This window comes from Micropterus salmoides, unplaced genomic scaffold (assembly GCF_014851395.1).
Source record: "Micropterus salmoides isolate LMB-PRFRI ecotype aquatic unplaced genomic scaffold, ASM1485139v1 Ms_hic_scaffold_15, whole genome shotgun sequence".
NCBI lineage: Eukaryota > Metazoa > Chordata > Actinopteri > Centrarchiformes > Centrarchidae > Micropterus > Micropterus salmoides.
In genome coordinates, this window is record NW_024040596.1 from 3,967,989 (window position 1) to 3,987,002 (window position 19,014).

Here is a 19,014-nt window from a genome sequence, read left to right on the forward strand (position 1 = left end):
TTACGAATACAAAATGTCCAGCGTCTCTAAAATCTGACACTTTGCTTTGAGCGCTTTCAGACCTTTGCATCAATTCCCTATGAGAGCTCAGCAATCTTCTGTAGACTGCAAGGACAAACTGTCCAGGACAAGGTAGCTGCCTGCCTGCTCCACAATCAATATTCCATCCTCTACTGTAGGAAAATGGCCTGATGCATAACAGCAATTTCAATTTTTGCCTTTGCAAACAAATTAACCTGTGGATGAGCAATTCAGAAAATGAATTGAATGTTTCTATATTTGGAATTTTCCATTTATTAAGGGAAACCTGAACTATTATACGTTTTTAGTGAATGTTACATCCTGCTCATGCCCTGGACCAAACTGCCAACACTCCTACAACAAACTGCTACAATTTTAGAAAGTAGCTCCACACAAGGGATATATGGATTAGTGGTCTTCATGGGTCTAAACTGTTGGATCTGATCTGAAATATACTACTCAATTTTTTTTGACTAAATTCATTTTCAAAAAAAGAGGAAGAAAAAAAAAGAAGAATCCAAAAGGGACCAGAGGTCAGTCAGACCTGATTCAAACACACCCCACGAGTGGTGAATCCCGAAATACCCAAACAGAGAGAGAACAACACCACAAATTAACAAGCAGCCACGATTTTTCCTTAACTTTACAAACCACACTCTTCATCTGACATAAAAAAAACACATTTTCCTCCATGTGCTGGAGCGTCACGTAATCAGATGTCAGAGCTACTCAGGTACTACAAATAAATGCATATATCTGACCAGATTTAAACTGAATGTACTTTTGACACAGCCCAACTCAGGTACCAGTTCAGGTCTCAGTCAGGTGGACCTGTCAAGCCCTCTTCCATGGTGTATTTTGATGCCCCCATATGTACTGTAGTATATACAGTGACTTATATGTGTTGTAGCTACATATACATCAACACTTACTTGCCAAATGTATTGGGTTATTTTGGTGAAATTAACCTGAACTGAAAGGAGACCACATGTTAGTTAATGTAGCCGTCCTCTCATGCTGTTCGTGCTTCTCTGCCACTGCAACAAACCCTGAGAAAGTTCAGGCTGCGTGGTGCCCGGTATGATGCACAAACACCAATTATGAGTGTTACATAAATGATGCCATTCAGAAGAAAAGCTTTTCTGTAAAAAGCATTATCGAACAACAGCCCTTAGGGCTGAGAAATAAGATGTAAAAGTGAAGTATGTGAAAACAAATCCATCACTGTAATATGGGAGGTTAATGGGTCATTAGCTTTGAGTGAGTAGCAGTAAAGGGCCACTGCAAAAAGATGGAGTTCTGGTGTTGAGTCAAGTATCTTTTCTGCTGCTAGGAAGAGCTGGTGACGGACACACAAACCATCCTTAAAAAAAGACCATCTATCACAGAGCTCCAATTATTTCTGAATTTGCATTCAACGGGCTCTGCGATGATAAGTGACTGTCTCCCTAAGCAGCAAAAATGAAAAGCCCTTAGCTATAGACTGTACATAATTAAGACACCGTTCTATATTGTATAAAAATGGGGTACATGTAGTTTGGAAATACAAATACAATGTATGCGGGATCTCACAGAAAGGGAATATTTTACTGAAACAGGGGCCCGGCAAGGGCTGGAGAAACGTTAATGGAACATGTTTCAGGGTGGGGACTGGACATTCCTCAGTTTGCCAAAACAGAATATCTTTGCAGCTGAAAAAGACAACATGTGTTCCTTATTTACAGGTCAAACATGCTGCAAAACATCGCATGGGCAGATGGCAAGAACACAACTAGGGATGGGGATCGAGACCCGGTTCTAAAAAGGACCCGGTTCCAAAAGTTCCGAGCTTATCAATACCGCTGTCGAGACTAGCGGGTCCCATAATGTAACGTTACGTCTCGAGCGTCAAATTTGATTTAACTTGAAACGCAATGGATAATAAAACTAATGTTTATTCATTGACGGCAACGAAACGTGGTATCAAACGGGCCCGGGACTGTCTATCATCCGGCTGCAGCCTCTGCTGCTCTCTGTCGCGCACACGCACACAGCGCCCTGCAAAGACAGACGCAGACGCTGTGGAGACGGTGAAGTTAAGCTCCCAACGCTCGAGTGAGTTGCTGACAGCGGCGCTCGTTATGTGCACTTTATCAGTGCACCTGTCTGTAAGGTAAACATGTAGAAAGGGTTCATTCTGTCAAGTCTGAAAATTTGGCACATTGTTAAAAACTCAGCTGCTGGCTGAGACAAACCAGCCGCTCCTCCTTCCATCAGGTAGGCTACCGTCACCTGCAGGCAGTGAGGAGGAGGAAGAGGAGGGACTGATCCAGACTGATTTCTAAACGTGACTTTGCTGTTGCAAACATTAATGTTGCTGCTCTAGAAACAATATTTAGCTTTATTTAAAATATTAAATTCTAATCCTATAATTTATTTAAAAACAGCCAGGCAGCTATGCGCACTTCAATATTATGTTTAGGCTATTTATCACAAGTCATAATTCATCTCAATATATAACAACTTTATCACACATTGAATATTTTCCTCATGCCGTGTAGACTAGCGGTTGGCAATAGGCGGCCCGCGGGCCAGAACCGGCCCGCCCGCAATAATATCTGGCCCGCGGTCAGATTGCTTTGATAGCAGAAAAATTAAAAATGAATAAATTGATAGCGGCTGGTGCTGAAACAGATCTCCGTCATGACAGCAACAATTACTCACATAATCACTTCCTCTTAAGTGATTGTGCCTCCAAAATAAAAGCACAAAAACGTTTTTTGCAGCAATGCTTCATGTTGAGTTTATTGAGAGCAAAAGTGTTCAAAAGTGTCCTTATAGGCTAATCAATTTGTTTAACAAGGGAGAAAAAAAAAAGTCTAGAGGATATTGGGATCGATCTTCCAACTCTTCCAACGGGAGTCCCGCACTCTACCCACTGAGCTAAACGTGCACGAGTATCCAAGGGTTTGAAATAATTTGACTGAAATAATGTTCTGGCCCGCCACGTAATGGCTTGAAAAATTTGGCCCGAAGTCAGACTTATTTGCCGACCCCTGGTGCAGGCCTACCTCATGCCCATTGGCTCTCGTCTTTACCAAATAACCGTCACGAAATTATAGTAAAGTATCGATAAAGAATCGAATCGTTAAGCAGTCTCAATAAGGGTATCAATATCAATAAAAACCAACGATCCCCATCCCTAGACACTACTATTGTTTACATTTGACCAAAGGCAGGGAGAGTGCGTTCTGCAGATCTCAGCGCCAAACTCCTCTGCAGCATCTGGGCTGCCAAATCAAGACCTTGGCAGTGGTGGCCTTGGTACTTAGCCTCAGCATTTCAGAGAACCAGCTTTTTAGGATTTAAATGCACTGTTGCCTGCATTTTCAAAGCACGCTGGTTGTGGGGGGTTTTTTTGCAGCAAAAGTGCATTCCATTAAGAAAATATGCCTTCCCCTTTTGTGGACTGGAGGAGTTTGACAGCCTCTGTTCAGTTCCATCACGAACATAAAAAAATAAAAATACATTTTTAACCAAAAGCAGCACTCTGGACGTGTGGTGCACTTGAGAAATAGCTAAAATAGATATATTTTTGAAAAATGTAAAAATAAAATAAAAAGCTGTATAAAAATTGACAAAGAGAGTCAGACAGTTTGCATCCTCAGAGTAAAATGGGTGACAACAAACAACGGATTGTAAATTAATCAGGCTCTGTACATCACATAATTATTCCCTTAATAAGCTCCAATCCTGATCCTGAGGATTGGTTTAGGACACACCTCAAAGTCACCATTAGGAGCTTTAAGTTCTTAAAGCAAAGACTGTTCTCATTTTGGCAACCGCCACGGAAAGGTCTGGCAGCAGAAAAAGCCCGGCCAACCTTCTGTTTGTTTGTGACATACTGTGGTTGCCTGACACCTGACTGTGATGCCACTCATTTTGATTGACAGCTGCAGTGTTCGGCCCGTTTTAATAGCTTCCTGTCTGGTGATTCAACAGCCCCCCCTTTGGGAGAACTGCCGACCCCAAGACACACACACACACACACAGAGACTTAACACTGAGCTGCAAACTTCCTCAGTCTCCCTTCGATGTTTACCAGCTGCAGTGGAAGCCCCAGGTTAGGTCTGCTCAATTCTTCACCAGAGCCGTGTGTGTACCGTGCACACATGCAAGAACACACACATATAACACACACACATGAAATGTGCTTACAGTCTCTCAACAACATCCATACCTGGCTAACTGTTCACTCCGTTGACTTGTTACCACACTTATGCTCTGTTATTATGAATGCTACCACCATTATTAGGCCCAGTAACTAAAGTAAATGGGCCCACTAAACACAATTCAATGGTAGTTAAGATATAACAAGATACAGAAGCACAGTCTGAATACGAAACAAGGACAACAACAAACAAAAAAACCCTGCATGTACACAATATGTAGACTGATTTGTGTCTCTCTAGTTTTAGTAATAGTAGAAAATGAGCCTTTGATGAACATTTAATTTGCTTAGAAGATCATCCTCCAAAATGCAAAGCAAAAACCATGTCCAGAGTCTGACAATTCTCCTTCAGTGACTCAAACAGTTGGAATTTGGCTCGAGAAAGACTCTTTCTGGAAACGAGCGTGACCTACTTTGACCCACACCCAAATAACTATCTAAAAATGAAGATGAATCCAAACACAAGTTTGACAAAAGTTAATGTTTAAAAATGTTTCTCTATTTAAAAAGAAAAAAAGAAAAAAAAAGTAAAGTCCCATTTATAAATGCCTCCCAGCCAGTCACTAATCTGACCCATATGCACTAAAAAGGCAGCAGGCTTTTAACATGGAATAGAGGCAGAGCATGCACTGTGGTCCCAACATAATGCCTCAGAAAAGCAAATCAACAAAGATCCTTTGTTTTCTTCACTTTGCTCTCACCCTGGCTCTGGAATCCTGCTGGCTAAGCGCAGCACACAAGACATCGCATCTACAATCTGTTTATGAATTTAGTCCCAGAATTCCTCAGTTGAATCAACCGTGGTGTGTTGGTGTCTAATCTAAAAGCCAGGCTTGCTCGCTCACAGACTGGCACTTAAACTCCTGTGGATCAAATGCAGCACCCTCACATACTTCATCAAGGAAAAGCACCGCTACCGTTTACAGGGAGAGGAAGGAAAAAGTAAAGGAGAGAAACATACAAACAACAACAGAGCCGAGATAAAAGCGACTTACTTGCCTTCAAACTGGGGAGGAATAGTGTGGAGGAAGTTTCAGCGGATCCTAATAGTTTTCAGCTGTGGGCCAGATGGTGGTACACTAAGGACTGCAGTAAGGAGAGATGATGGGGTTTGCAAACTCAACAAGAAGTCTTTGCCTAGACACATGATCCTTAACATTCAAACCTAACTTCCTCCGCCCACAGTTTGTCCGAAAGGAATCTTTTGCATGTGCAAAAAACACTAGACTTCTTCGACTGGAAGGAACTGTTTCGCTGAGATGACCTATAAAAGCTAACACGCACTGACCCTTAGCAGTATGTGATTCATCATCACTCTACGTGCACTGGAACCAGCCTTAGGTCAACATCGTGGCATCAATCAAAACAACAGTATGGCCAAACATTATGAAGTAAAAGTCACAATACCTCTCCAACACAAAGCTCTAAAAGCATCCCTGTGAGATTATGTCAACTTGAGTATACCCTTCCCTTTTACACTACGCTCCAGAAACATTTTACACTCAAAGGTGTTTATCCTGGCAGCCGAAATGGTGTTAAACCACTTTAAAATCTGACACTTGGTCGAACTTTTTAACACAGAGATGAACTGTCTGGGACACCCTCAAAGTGAAGCGCAGAGGGCACAACACAAAAGCTTGAACACCTGAAAGCCCAATTACTCTGATTATTGAGAGAATGGCAAAGAGTTGCGCGCTAGGTTTGGTTTTACCGCCACATCTAAAACCTCTGGGGTCTAATCAGGAAACTGTCTGACGCTGCATCCTTCACAGCCTTCTGGGTGTCTCAATGAAGCACAACTACTTAAGGAAGGGCAGCTGACCCCTTTTTGAAGAATTAAAAAAAAAAAAAAATTAAGAGTGCACTGCCAACACAGAAAGACAACAGAGAAGAAACATTAAGGATAAAGGTGAAAAAGGAAATGATTTCCAACTGTAATATACAGATGGATCACATGTCTCCATAAAAACGTTGGAGACACACAGCTGTCTATGGTCAAGAGTTAAGGGGAATTTTAAAAATTTGGCTTCAGCAGGTTTCACAACAATGGAGACATTCATCCAAATATAATGAGGGTTCTTGAACCCAGAAGAATTCATGTGTGTATTAGCAACGATGTGAATGCGTAAGTCTCGGGTGTTTTCTGTATTTTGTACATGGACTTCAAAGGGCTGCTGTGAAATTGTGTGTGTCATATAGCAACTCAGAGTTTAATCTGCTTCAGAGAATCTATGTTTGGGAATTAATCCGAATAAAAAAAAAAAAAAAAAGTAAGAAGACAAATTGAAAGATAAATAAAAGGTCACCAACACGTGCCAGCCAATGTACAAAGGTCATTCAAATCAATGGAAGGCCTTTCTTGTTCTTCTCTAAACGGTATCTGCTCAGAGATTCAGCTTGGTCACGGCCTTGTGTGGCGGTGTGTTTTTGCTGGCCAGCAGACCTCTGATTTCTGCCTGACAGAGCATTTAAAACAGGGAGGGTCTCAGGATTTGGGCTGTTCTATTCACACTTTATTTTTCTAGGGTTTTTCTTTGCTCTGCCATGTATCATTTCATGTTTGCGTCTTGTATGAACAGCTGTGGTGGGGTAAAGGAAGTGGCTAGCCCAGACACTTTCTGGGAATGTGAGGCCATTTATGCTCCACAGACATAAAACAGGCTAAAAAAAAAAAAAAAAGGATAAGGAAAAACATGCTCCATTATACAGATGTAATGGAAAAATGCATATTTAAAAGACAAATACAATTACATAGCAATGCACTTGATTTTGCGGCAAGGTAGTACACAACCGCAGACACAACAACTGAAATGCATCTAGGTCAACAGCTGAAAACAATACAGATGAGTCATCTTTTCAGACTTTGTTTAGTAACTAGGCTTCGACATCATACTTTTCTCATATTTCATGTTTAGTATCAGAATGTACAAGGTAAAGAAAAAATCCAGATGGACAATATAGTAAATAAAATAAGTAACCACAAAAGATTTAAAGCATCTTCATCGTGTCACCAACTTTTTCAGCACCAGCGTTTGTAGGTTCAGTCGTACACAAGTTGAGGGTCCAATTATTTCACTCCTCGCTTGGGATGTGTGCATGTTTGTGAGAGTGGGGAGTGGGTGGAGAAGCAGGCATGTGCATCTCAGTGAGAAGCATCTCAGTGGATTTTCATTGAGATTTGCAGCCTCCATATGATTTGTGTTCCATCAAAGCAGTAATGCGAATTAGCAATGTGCGATCCCGCCTGTGTATTTTCAGCTGGCATGGCTAGTCAACCTCCCTGCACCACTCACTGCACCAAAAATTATGATGACTGCAGCCGAGAGTGAGCGCAATCATTTCCATCCAGTACTACTGTACACTGAACAATCTTGGCTACATTAACACAAGCAAATGTTGAGGTGAAATGATTTATATCCAACCTGTGCTTGATTTACAGCTCAATATAGCAGGCAGGAAATGAGTTAAAATTTCTGTCTAGGCTGCAAAACAAAATCTGATGTTTTAATTGGCTAATAGCATGAAACCAGCAGTTCTTTAATTTCTTTTTAATTTTAAGCTTGAGTTTATGAAACCAGACTTCAGAAGCACTGTCCTCTTACATGAATCAAAGTCAACACAGGCTGGATACTTATAAGTCAGCCTCAAAAAACAAGCACTGTAATCCCCCGATAAATGCCATCTAACAGATAAGATGTGTTTGGCTTATAATAAACATGTATTACATTCAGGAAAATGGAGTAGCTCCTTATACAAGTATGCTCAGTTTAGTCAGTTTCACATGACCTCCTCTGTATGGATGTTTATCGTGCCTCTGTGGAGAGAGTGAGAGGAGTATACATCAAGGGCTTGTCAGCAAGCCTCAAAATCTACACTTTATAGTACTTGTACACACAATAATATTTGAGTTGTAACTGCTAAAATATAGACTCCACCAGTTCTATTAAGTCTCATTTATTAAAACAGTGACTTTTTAAATGATTATACAGTTTATTTTCATATATATTTTCATAGTAGTATATAGCGCTCTCTGTGTGTCATATATATATAAAAACATATATTGTTCACATCTAACTGCAATCTCTCTCTGTTGTAAGCAGTTAGTTGCTGGTATGCAATGGCAGACCTCAAAGTGCATTAACTTTTGTTTTAAAAAAGGAACACCTTACACTGAGATCAATTTGTCTCCACACTGTACAACAGGAAAACTCAATAGGTCAACAACTGGCCTTTTTTGCTGAATCTACACTGGGAAGCTAATTAAGGAAGACAAGCCCTGCAGTACCATGAGGTACAAGGTGAAAGCAGGAAGGTGTCCACTGCTAATGTTCCCCCTGTCACTGCAGCTCTACTTGCTCTAGACAGCTCAAAAGGCCGTGTTGTGTCTACTGTTATGCTGTCCTATTGATAAGGATACATTAACTTTTTTTTTTATTTCATTGAACTGTGAACTGTAATTCACCTTTAGTCTGTCTGCAACATGAATGTGGAAAAGTCAAATTCCACTTCAAAGTGATATCAGGCACAAAACAGCACAGAGGCCCCAAAGGCAGCGGTTTTCAGCGAGCAAGCTATAAAAACCTACTGAACACGACCTGCCCAGCAGCCAACAGCAGGCGACACAGTCAGCAGCTACAGAGGCGGCCGTCCCTTAGGAGTTGGTGAAGACCAAAAACAGAAAAAAAAAAAGAAAGCAAATATTGGACTGACACTTATCAGGGGGCCAGAAACACAACTTCAAATCAATGCTAATGTTGCACAAACAGTTGTTTGTTGACATGATTTCCATAACAACTGTATATGGTCATAATTCTGTGCAGTGTTATGTTTTTAGCTTTGTACGATTCCTCTCTCTCGCTCGCTCGCTCTCAAAAAAAGAAAAAAAACATTGCATGCAGTTTTAAATATCCAACGTATTATCCTATACAGTATCCACTCTTGCATCATTTCATTAATCTATCTTTTTTTTTTCTAAGAACCATGATACTTTAGAAAACTTCTCCAAAGAATGATACAAATTCACAAAGTGCATCCAGTCATAGCACATGCCTTTATATTCAGGGTTTCAGAGTTGTGATTCTGCTTTAGCTGGGAGACATTTCAGCAGTGTCCAGCCATCTCTGGTCCTACAGGGAAGAATACAAATGTTTTTGTAGTCACAGAGAACCTCAATGATTTTCTTTGAATTTGAGTCCACCGGATACACTGAGGTCTTCTGAATTCACATAATCGCTTCTTCAAATCCTCCCGCATTTCACCTAACTCAGCAGAGCAGAAACCTGGATGCGTATCAGATGGGTCATGGTTTGTGTTTGCTGGCTGTGTCTAACAGATCTACTCAGAACACATTCTCTAACTTTTCAAATATCAATGACCTTCTCTAAGAAATCTCCTTTGTCCAAGTATGTATGACAGCCACACTGTCTTAGCAAAGACTTTCATTCTGTAGTTTGGCCAACCGGTTAAAATGAGAGTCCTGAATGCGTTTTGTTTCTGAGGTATTAGCACTAGACAGGTCAGTTAATCACACTTTTCACTTATAAAGTATCAAACCTTTAAGGACAATCGGTGTCATATTCTAAAGGCCAACAGAGAACTGAAAATGTTATGATACACAATGTCTGAGTTTGAATCTTTTCTTAAAGGCACGCTTCTTTTAAGCCGATTAGCTTATCTTTTAAATGTTGGAGCAAAGATGCTTAATCCCTCCAGGTCTTGTCAAAATCAGACCCGTGGTGACTTAGATTTTACTCAAGAAACAATGTGGGATGGATGAACAGCCACAGCCAAGGCCTACATTTGGCCTCCCAGTATGTGCAGATATACTACATGCAGACGTAGACACACGTGTGCAGACTCATGCTTACATATACATACAATCACACACACACACACACACACAAATCTATCTTCAGGGCATTTTCAAATTCCTGTTAATCAACGATCAACTGGAAGTGAATACAATAATGAAATCATGTTATACCACACCGACGGCAGGAGGAGTAGTTTCATCCGTGGTTATGTTCTGCATGCACTGCGCTTACAGTGTGAAGCAAAAATAATGTTGGAGAGTCCCGAAAGTGACCAGCAAAAGTCATGGAAAATTATATCACTGTAATTTATTATTCCGTGCGTGATATGTGATATCTCTACAAGCTGTTTCTTGGATCACTGCTTAAAGCTGGGGCAGGCAATTTATTTCAGAAGAATGTTTTGTTATATTTGTTAAAATCCTCTTTACATGCATACAAAAATGAAAAAGATCCTGTGATTGTCTAGGACGTTACCTCACTTGCTTTAAATGTTTTTGAGAAACGTGTTTTCAAAGTTAGTCCAAGTCTATTTAAGGCTAAACGTACACAGGGGTCAGAGTTTATTATTATAGTTTATTATAATTGTATCATCATTATCATTATTATTATTATTAACATTTAAACACTTTTTTTAAACGTTTTGGAGGGAAGAAGGGAAAACCTTCTGCCACATAATGATGAATAAATTGTTGATGTGCCTCTTGAGGATGGCAAGTTATGGTGGTAGGGAAATAGGATGCTGTGAACATAATTTTAGTGACACCAAGTTGGCAGTTGGCGATGGTTCAGCTGTACAATGCACTCTGAAAGTGCAGCATACTTCCACTTTCATGCTGCCTTAAGAACACAACCTGCTCCCCCGGAGATTAAGATTTCAAAAAGTAAAACATATTGCTTGAGACATGCGTGTGGTATTCCACGGGGAACAGAAAGTTATGACACGAGGATGTTGCTTGCAGGTATAGTAGGTGGTAAGTCACTTTAAACACAGATCTGTGGCAATGTCACACTTTTGCCTCAAATGCGACTACAGATCTCTTCAGGATATGTGATGCAAGTCTGAAGATTTCAAGAAGACAGCAGCACTTTAGTGTGTCCTTCGGATGGTTTTCCAGATGGTAAGGGATCTGGAGGGGTGAAGATAGCTTTTGAATGGCGTATATACGAAATACGTTCAGCCTGCTCTGACTCTGACATGTTTGCCCCTTTGGGTTATCTGTGTAAGAACTGATGGTGAACTCATTTGTTTTCACGTACTTAAGTCATTTTTAAGGTAGTTATTAGCAGCATGCATTGCACTAGAGGCTCTCTGTGTATGATGCCTACAATGCAGCGTACTAGTCACACTAGTCAGTTTAGGAACCTTAAAGGCCGCTGTGAGTGTTGGAGTGAACTTATTTAGTCCAGCTTTAATGAACAAGCTAAAAACAAGGGTCTTGGGTGAGCAGCAAAAGTAGTGCAACCTTACTTCCAATAGCAATGGAAAATCCCACATTGCAAGCATTTCTCTATCAGTTTTAAATAATGAAATATTCTCTCTTTTTCTTTCATAGAGTTACATAACTCTATTCACTATATTCTTTTATTTTCCATGCGTGTGAGGTATATCAGAATAACCCCAAGGAACTGTGCTGAAAGTTGTGCTCTGAGGCTAAAAATAGTCCTACTTGGAGACGACAGTGAAATTATGGGAACTTGAGCTTACGCTGCCACTAAATTCTGAAATCATGACGTTTTGACTGTCATGACTCCACAACTTGATGAAGAAACTTTACTAAATTCATTTTTATTATCATTTTGACTCAGGTTTATTTGTGTTGCTCCTAATCACATTCACAGACTGTAATGGCCTCAAAGAAACCAGAGAATCTGCCATCAAAACCTAATTAAGATACCTCAATGAGGAAAAAAAAAAAAATATTGTGGAAAAGAAGAGGGAAACTTGGAAAGACTTCAGATAGAGAAATCCCATTACAATTAGTGCAATAAAGACCTTTTTCCGCGGTGGTTTCTACTTTTAAAGCATTCCCGGCCGAATAATTAGAATTTGGCAGTTGGATGAGCGGAGTTATTTCCCGACACCAAGATACTACTATTGCAGCTATACTTTTAATTTTGTCATGTTTTTTTTTTTTTATTCTATTGCTCAAGTTTAGCCTCATTATGTTTGCGAAGCATAAAACTGAATAGCCTAGGGGAACTTTTTCTTGGCAAACAGCGGGGCACAGTGAAGTCGTGTCGCTGATGTTGCCAGATTTGGTCCCATTCTGCTTGTGCAGAGACCAAAACCTTTCCTCATCGACTGTATCTGAGAAAAGTATTGTATGAATCAACTTGGGTTTGTCAAGAAACAAGTCCAACATATTATTTCCCCTAAAAATACAAAGTGGTGTTTTAATATTTCTGTACAGGCTGTGTACATGAGTCAGCCTTAGAGGCTTTAGAGGCATTAGTGGGTGCATTTTTTAACTCTGAACTAGGGTTGGGCCGACAGACGAAGCCATCGTCCGTCAGTTATGGCTGACAGACATCAGGATGTTCACGAATCTAAAGTTTTCACATTATACCGCCATCTGAAATCAGGTTTTAATCACAACTAACATTAGTGTTATAAATGTTAAGTATGCTTCGCACCTTCCTCTGGATTCTCTTCTACACCTCAGGTAAACAAAATGAACATTTTTAAAAGCAAATTTGAAACTAAACAACCCAGAATGTTCTTACTTTCATGTCAACAGTCAACAAGAAAGATGTCATTTTCATTTAAGTTTACACAAGTGCATCACTGACTTGGGTCAAGTCAGACTATCTGAATTCCTGGGGAGAGTAAACAGTTGACCAAGCACAGCAGATCTGCAGGGGCATGGAAGCTTCTCCGGATGTTTGGATAAACATTGTCCAGATCTGTCAAGGGCCATCATCAGCCGTCATTCTGAACGGATGCTTACGCTGCATCCCAGACAGCAACAAGCCAGCCCACTCAAAACCAACACTTATTTCACAACCCTTCTTTAATCTCTAGAATACTCCCTTTCTGAATCGCCACAACTCTTAAAATAAAATGGGGGTTTCAAGTTGTAAACAAGGTCATTTCTAAAGAAAAAAGAAAATATTAGTATCAGTAAGACAGAAACCAATACTGGCCAATACAGTGCATGATAGCAGGTACCCATTACATTTGCAATTGCCTTAGGATATGTTTCATGGGGAATAAAAATGCTGCTTTAACCGGTGTGACACTCTCATAAATCTTAAAGAAGGATTTCAATGGCCCTTTTATGGCCCAAATCTACCTTAATAATTTACTTCCAATCTACACTCCTGTTTCTGCTTGATAAGGCACTCCCAAGATTCAACATTAAATCTGTCCAAAGTCATTTATACTGGGCCATATTTTATTGTCAGTAACTGTTTTACATGAACTGACTACAACAGAGAGCCCGGCAGGCTCTATTTTCAAACTATATATTTAAAGACATGTTTACTCCTGCTGACACTTAAACTATAAGTGCATGAGAAGCACTCGGTACAAGCCAAAAGGTCCACAGAAGCGCAGATGGGTTTGACAAAATAAAAGATCTCCTGCAACAAATACTGTACTGTACTCTACAATACCAATTCAAAGTGTCCTCTTTTAAATTGTAAGAAGGTGCTGGTACGGAGGCACACCAATCATGTAAAGTCTGGCCAAAAAAACTAAACAAAGTAACTTTGATCACATTTTCGACGACACCGCCATTCTCAATGCAGGAATACATCAAAGCTTCAACCCCTGTGGTGCATGGCTTGATTTGCTTGTATCTGCACAAGTGCAAACATTTTAACATTGCTGTTCCCCAAGCTAGTGCTGACTGTACATTTTTATTATTAACTTATTATTTTTATTTATTTCACCGCATCAGAAAACAAGGGTAACATTTTCATTAACTACCTTAGAATATTACATTTTCAAATGTATGAAAGAAATTAGCAATAAACACCAAAACCACCATATATGCAGATATGCCACACCTAAAACTGGTGACAACAGCTCACACTTGTTGGTTGTCATAGCAACACAACACACATTTTCTGGCACACAAGCCTTCCAGGTGCACAGCAATCAGAAAAAGCGATGGAAAGATCTGTCAGTGTAAACGGAGCTCAGAGATATGGCGCTACATCTCAGCCCTCAACAGTCTGACATAGCCAAAAGCGAGCCCACAGTGAAAGCTACTCACGGCTTTATGTGGACAGGGGAAGTTAGCTGTCAACACCTGAGCGCTTCATCTGCAAGGAAAAGCTATCCGATGAGGTAATGATGCCGCTTAAGCTGACTTCTCTATTCAAAGATATTGAATATATTAAGCAACCAAGATAGGTAAATGAAAAACAATGCATGATGCCATGTGTGGCTTATATTATTTCACTTAACAATGATTAGTTCATATACAGTATATCACACAGTATGTGACATGTGTCATGCGTGCTGGTCAACAGGACATGGAGGGGGAGCCATGAAAAGAAAATCCTTATGAGGGGGTTTCATGGTTAAACAGACAAAACTCGGGAACCACTGAGCGAGGGTACACGGAGAGTTACTTTTACATGCTGCGATATATACAAATACTGTATGAATTTGAATGCTTTAAAGTAAAAAGTAGAAATGTCACTGCCAAGTATGAATACATTTTCAGAAGATAAAAACAGGATGGCGTCAACATGTCTACGTTATATCACAAAGCAGAGACCCTGACAAGAATATACACAGCTGAATGTGTGTCAGAGCTGTATGTGTGAGCGCTACCATATGCCACCAGCTGTCTCCTGATCCCATAATCACACAGGAAATCACTGATCAGAACAATAAGCAGGTGCATATGCACAGGGAGGATCTTGGCTGAGGGGGGGGTTTAAAGTACGGGGGTTTAAATATTGAATGCTCATGATGTAAGGTAGCAGATAGGAGGCCTTACTGTTACTGTGGGCTGCTGATGTTCAGGTTTCTTTGTTGTGCCTCACTCATCTAAAGGCTGATGGGTGCTCATTAGCGCAGCATCTTCTGTAGACAAGAGAGAGACAAGAAAAAAACACTTGAGAAAAAATATGAGAAGAGATGAGGGAGCACTGCCGCAAGTCCAGCTCACAGCAATTTATTCATTTCATTCGGCGTGAGAAAAGTTCATTTGTAGATTGAAGGAAATAACCACGCATTTCAGTTGCAATTAAGGCTGTGACAGATACAAGGGGCAACTTTTGTTTCCACCATCAAGCTGATAAGAGATTTTTCTACTGAGCTACACCGACCTCTGACAAGAGAAAGAAGGGTAAGTCCCGACTTACAAGGTGCTTCACCTCCCCCGTCAGTCCAGCCAACACAGAAGAGTGTGGATCAGACAGCACAGATATAAATGACTGTTGGGGACACACAGGACAGTTCTGTGCTGACACACATGGAAAATCTTTAAGATGTGCCTCCTGTCCAACACTACAAAGCAGTTTTTATTCTTATAAGCTATTGGATTTACAGCGCTGTGTCAGCTGTGGAGATTTGTGAGCTGTCAGTGTTTATTAATAGTTTAAAGAAAGCAAACAAACATATTGATCAACCCCAATCAAAAACGCTATGTTGGAGGGAAAAAAAAAAATCAATGAAATGCTTCTCTGGTAAATCTGAAATCAAAAGCCATTCAGTTCCATTCACTTGAGAGCGATATCTCTTTTGTCTTTGTTAGACCATCAGTTCCTCAAGTGTCTTTCAACATGACTCTTAGTTTTAGCATTTTGGAAGTTCAGATTAGTACTTTAATCTTGGAAGGTGTCCTTTTTTAAAATGGTTGTACTCACTTGATAAATGAGGGCCAAAGTGTTCTATTGTGTAGTATTGCACAGCTATCCTGAAAGCGCCTGAGGAATTTGTGGGATATGACATTCAGAGATAGATGTAAAGGGCACAGAGTGTGCATAACTCTGAGCTGAGTGCTGTATGTCAGATTGGGTTGATATATACTGCTGAAGATCATCCATGTACACACACACATCAGGACATTTTAAAAAGAGCATGTGAGGCAAATGATAATGCAAAGTTGTCAGTGTAAAGTGTTCACAGAGATTTTGGAGTTCATATAGTTTATTGCTTTGACCTGCAAGTAGCACTGTTAATAAGTCAAATACATCAGCAACAATTTGACAACCACGGAAAGAAAAAGAAAGAATCACTACCAGCGGTGAAAAGTCGCAGCGGTCCAGCAATGGTGTAGAAAAGAAGGTAATTTATTTTTATTTTTTAAAGTGTTGAATAACTCTAATTCAAATCTATAAGACTGAACCTCCCCGCGACCCTGTACGCAGGATAAGCGGTCGACGATGGATGGATGGAAGACTGAACCTATTTTTATTATTTATTGAGAATAAATATCCTCCAAAACTCAAATCTTTTCCCTCCCTATAATGTAATTTCTATCTCTGCAAAAACAAAGCTGACACGATCAAACTTCCCCGATCCATCTCCAGCTGAGGAATAACGCAGAATGGATTTTCTTCAGCATTTCTCTCAGTGTTAGATCTGTTCAAGTGGGTGCCTTTTGTCATCTCACGGTATATAATAAAATGAATAATGTAGGAGAACAGATAAATAAACAACTGTTATTTTTATCTCCCCCTCGAGCAATGAGTTTGGGTAGAAAACCAAAGAAAACAGGTGTTTAGGAGGCTGCGCACATTCTGAAACATAAGTCCATTACATGGTTAAATTGCTAACAATCACATTATTTAAATGAGTAGTAGTATAAATGCCATGGCAGTAAATAGTTTGGTCTGTACTTAGTGGGCAAGCAATCAACCCTCCTGTGAAAGGCTTCAGGTTATGCTGCATGACTTATCCCTTAATAACTGCATGTTAGAAAAACATGCCGAAAGAAAATGGCAAAGGATCACAGCGCCATTCAGTTGAAATTAATTTATCTGGTTTCTTCTCATTAGTGGAAGCCAATCACCCAAAAATCCTAATTAAGATACATTGGGAATGACAAGCTTTAAGTCTCGAGGACAGGGTGGGTTACTGGTTATGAAGGAGGGAGGTCTACTGTTTAAATCTTCTTAGAGAAGCTCTGACAGCTCGGCAGAGAGTCGACTCCAAAACAAACTCCAAGAAACAAGCCTTGATGTAGAATCCCAAGTCAAGTTTATTTGTGTGGTCCAAAATTACATATGACTCAAAGAGATTTACAGACCCCAAAATATGAACCCAGCTCAAAGTCAACGAAACAACAAAGAGCTCCTAAAAAAAATGAATAAAAACCTCTACTTTTACTTTAAAGTGCATCTCAGACAGCTCAGGCTGCAGTAGATGGAGGGAAAACTGTAATAAAAAAAAAATAGATAGATCACAGAGAATTGGATTATAATCTAACAAGATGATTATAATAGGTCTAATACTAATAAATACTAAAGTAAATCCAGTATAAGACATCTAATAAAATATAAAATATTTCCAGTGAAGGGAGTGATGAAATAACACATCGCTCGCAGTTCCTCACATTGCTCCAGTTCCAGGAAGGGTTGGAAGGGGTTAGGGGGGTATCAGTGTGTGGAGACTGTGCTTTTCAATGTATGGAGGCCATGGTGGGCAGCACCTACAATCATACACTCCTATTTAACAATCCTCGTTAAAAAAATAAAGTTTTCCAAATATCTTGAACACATCGCTTCCCTCTGGGCTCTAAAGCATGAGTTTCCTGATAACAAAAGCACCATCATGCGGGCAGCAGCACAGATGCAGCGCAGCCCATGCTGGAAGTAGTAGATAAGAGTCAGGGGACATACAGATAGCACCACACTGGCGCCGGTCCATCTTACTTCCTTAGGGGCAGGGCTCTGCCTGCACTGAGCAGACCATCAGGTTCTGTGTACAGAAGGTACAAAGCTGGCATCTTAAAACCTGCAGCGTCCTGACCTACACAGGGAAACTACACACAGTCAAAATGCATCAGCTTTGAAACATAGAAAGAGAAAATAGGTTGCTCAAAAATAACAAGCAGAGACTTTCTGACTCCTAGGCTTTCTAAACTGCACATCCCTCATGGTGCTCTTGCAGCACTAAATGACAATGGGAAAATATTAGCTATGTGTGCTTTAAATAATACCACCGTGACCAGTACAGGATATGCAGCTCTCAGGAAATACTGTACTGGAGATTTCAACCTAATAATAAGTTTAATTTTAAAACTTATTATTATCCATGATAATGGAAAAGTCTTTTTGAAATTGGGCCGTAATTCATGTTGGTTCTTTTATTCACTGGCTTTACGGCTGACGCCCTGGGACGCGGTGACTCTGCCAGAAGTCCAGTATAAGAAGCATCAGAAACGGTCAGAGAATCAGACATATCCCAAAACTTTGGAATGAAAAACTAAAGCTGAAAACACCTCAAAAGATGATAAGTGCTGCGAGTACAACAGGTCAAAGTTTTTTCAGTGGATGGCATTTTATTAAACTCCTTCTGTAACAACCACAAGGTCCATTTAGTAGCTGTTGTGCTACTAAATAAAAGTGCTGTTATTATAAATGGAAATCTCCTCCTCCGGAAGATCATGGGGTATGACTGAAAGCTGTGATCTTCCATACATTGTACAGTTATGACAGCCGTAACGTGTGTGCTCAGCAGCCATTTCACATACAGTTATTATCCTCATTTAAACACCTGCATATAATATCCACGACTATGCCACATAGACTAAAAGCCATACAATACATTGTGAACATGCATACATTTACGCAGACGGTCATGGGTGTATGCATACATTAATGGGTGACATAAACCCATATTCAATATGTGGTCAGATACGCATGTCTGAGTAAAATGTGATGAATGATATCAAAAACTTCAGAAAATATTTTCATCACCTGGGTTGGAGCGGAGAGGCAGGCGTCCTTCGGTGTACATAGGGAGGAGAAAATTGAGTTGGACATTTGATGAATAAAATAAGGTCT

General features: G+C 40.1%; 1 protein-coding gene across 4 annotated transcripts in view; it reads right to left on the bottom strand.

Moving 5' to 3' along the window:
- gulp1a (GULP PTB domain containing engulfment adaptor 1a) overlaps positions 1–19,014 on the bottom strand; it is a 78,902-nt gene that overhangs the window by 31,748 nt on the left and 28,140 nt on the right. For 2 of the 4 annotated variants that reach the window (XM_038720069.1, XM_038720072.1), the window contains exon 2: positions 15,000–15,085. The exons of 1 other annotated variant lie outside the window; for it this stretch is intronic. The gene's annotated coding sequence lies outside the window, so the exon portion shown is untranslated. Of the gene's footprint in view, positions 1–5,230; positions 5,354–14,999; positions 15,086–19,014 lie in introns of those variants that run through there. One more of the 4 variants, XM_038720070.1, reaches the window with a different exon arrangement.